Below are 2,793 nucleotides of genomic sequence, written 5' to 3'. Positions count from 1 at the left end.
GCTAGAAGTCTCTCTGTTGACTCTAGGAAAAGATCTCTTTTTTTTATCTTGAATTAGAAAGACTTTATTAAATACCGTATTTACTCATGTATAAGCCGAGTTTTTCAGCACATTTAAAAAAATCATTTTATTTGGGGCTCATACAACTTTTATCACAATCCACCCATCCATGCCATGGAGTCGATGACAATCATTGTGACCCTACAGGACAGAGTAGAACTGCACCTGCAATTCTCCAGGCTAACTCTTTTTTCTTTTCAATCATTTTAATGGGGGCTTGTGCAAATCTTATCACAATCCATCCATCCATCCATTGTGTCAAGCACATTTGTACATTTGTTGCCATCATCATTCTCAAAACATTTTCTTTCTATTTGAGCCCTTGGTATCAGCTCCTCATTTCCCCCTCCCTTCCCGCCCCCCTCCCTCATGAACCCTTGATAATTTATAAATTATTATTATTTTGGCATGTCTTACACTGTCCAATGTCTCCCTCACCCACTCTTCTGTTGTCTGTCCCCCAGTGAGGAGGTTATATGTAGATCCTTGTGTGATAGGTTCCCCCTTTCTCCTCTATCTTCCCTTACCCTCTTGTTATCACTACTCTCATTATTGATCCTGAGGGCTTTGCCTTTCCTGGACTCCCTGTGTTTCCAGTTCTTATCTGCACCAGTGTACAGAAAATATCTTTTTTTTGGTCATTTCTTCCAATGGTTGTTGATTCTCATCAGGTATCATTCCCTTTGTAGATGGCCCTGTTTCCATGTCTGTTTGCCCTTTTCTCTAGCACCATTCTTAGGGCACTCAGTCTAGAACTCATCGTACTGTGGCATGGTCTCCTTTCCTTTCCTCACCTGTTTCCAGACAAGGTGAGCTTTAGAGGTACAAAGTGTAGCATTTCATCATATCTTTTGGGAGGAGGGGACACACTTTAATCCAGAATTCTAATTCCATAAGAGCACTCATGAGTTTCTTTCACAGAACTATCTTCCTGCTTCTGTCCACATGGCTGTTCATGTGATAGAAAAAGACTTTCTCCTCAACATTACTAAAATTTAGTGGATTTTCCAATAAATGGCTTTGTTATGGGTTCAATAAACGACAGCCACGATAATGTCTTGATGATTTAGCGACCCTGTGGACAAACGAGCGAAACCCTTCATGGCCCTGCACCATCCTCACAACTGTTCCTGTCCGTCAGCCCCAGTGATGCAGCCACTGTGTCAATCCATCTCACCACGGGCCTTCCTCGTTCACCACCCCTCCACTTTACCAAACATGGCGTCCTTTTCTAGGGAGTGGTCTCTCCTGACAACACGTCCACAGTAGGTAAGACAAAATCTTGCCATCCGGGCCTCTACGGAGAGCTCTGGCCTTATTTCTTTCAACACAGATCTGTTCGTCCTTTTAGCAGTCCACAGGACTCTCCATATTCTTCTCCAGAACCACAATTCGAATGGACGAATTCTGTGATGGTCTTCCTTATTCACTGTCCAGTTTTCCCATGCACGCGATGCAATGGAAACTACCCTGGCTTGGATCAGACACAGTGTAGCCCTCAAAGTGACATCCCAGCTTCATAATACTCTAAAGAAGTCTTGGGCAGCAGATTAATCTAATGCAACATGCCTCTTGCTCTCTTGACTGCTACTTCTATGAGCACTGATAGTGGATCCAAGACAATATTCTTGACAACTTCAAGTTTTCTCCATTTATCATGATGTTACTGACTGGCCTAGTTTTGAGGATTTTGACCTTCCTTACATTGAGCTGTAATCCATACCAAAGGCTACAAGCCTTGATGTGCATCAGCAAGTGCTTCAATTCCTCCTCACTTTCAGCAGCAAGGTTGTATCAACTGCATACCACAGGTTGTAAGTCAACCTTCCTCCAATCCTGATGTTGCATTATTCTTCACGTAATCCAGCTTCTCTGATGATTTGCTCAGCATATAGATTGAACAAGTATGGAGAGAGGATGCAATCCTCATGCACACCTGTCCTGATATTAAGCCATGCAGTGTTCTCTTGTTCTGCTTCCACAACTGCCTCTTATTCCACATACAATTTCCGCATAAGCACAAGGACTTGCTCTGGAATTCCTTTTCTTCTCAGGGTTATCCACAGTTTATTATGGTCCATATAGTAGAATTTCTTTGCATAGTCAAGGAAACATAAGCAAACCTCTTTCTGGTTTTCACTACTTTAAGCCAAGATCCATCTGGCATCAGCCATGATGTCCCTTGTTCCATGTCCCATTGTGAATCCGGTCTGAACTTCTGGCAGTTCCCTGTCAATGTACTGCTGCAACTGTTGTTGGAATATTATAAACAAAATTTTACTTGTGTGGGATATCGCTCTATAGTTTGAGCTTCCTGTTGGATCACCTTTCTTTGGATCGGACACAAATATCAACTTTTTCCAGTCAATTGACCAGTGGCTGTCTTCCAAATTTCCAGGCTTGAATGAGTGAGTGCTTCCAGTGCTTCTTCAGCTTGCTGAAACATTTCAATGGGTATTCTGCCAATTCTTGGAGCCTCGTTCATGGCTAATGCATTCAGTGCAAATTGATCTACTTCCTTCAGCCCCATTGGGTCTTGCTCATATGGTGCCTCCTGAAATGGTGGACTGTCTACTAACTCTTTTTGACACTAGTTGTTTCAAAAATTGTCGATTTGTTCTTTCTGGCCTTCCATGGCATTTGCAGTACTTTTCACCAGCACCATAATTCAATGCAGTGAGTCCTTTGTGGTCTGCCTTATTCAGTGCTCAACTTGCACATGCGTATGCGGTG

This window comes from Echinops telfairi, unplaced genomic scaffold (assembly GCF_000313985.2).
Source record: "Echinops telfairi isolate 266 unplaced genomic scaffold, ASM31398v2 ScPeMD7_4;HRSCAF=17, whole genome shotgun sequence".
Taxonomy (NCBI): domain Eukaryota; kingdom Metazoa; phylum Chordata; class Mammalia; order Afrosoricida; family Tenrecidae; genus Echinops; species Echinops telfairi.
Note: the sequence above shows the minus strand (reverse complement) of the source record.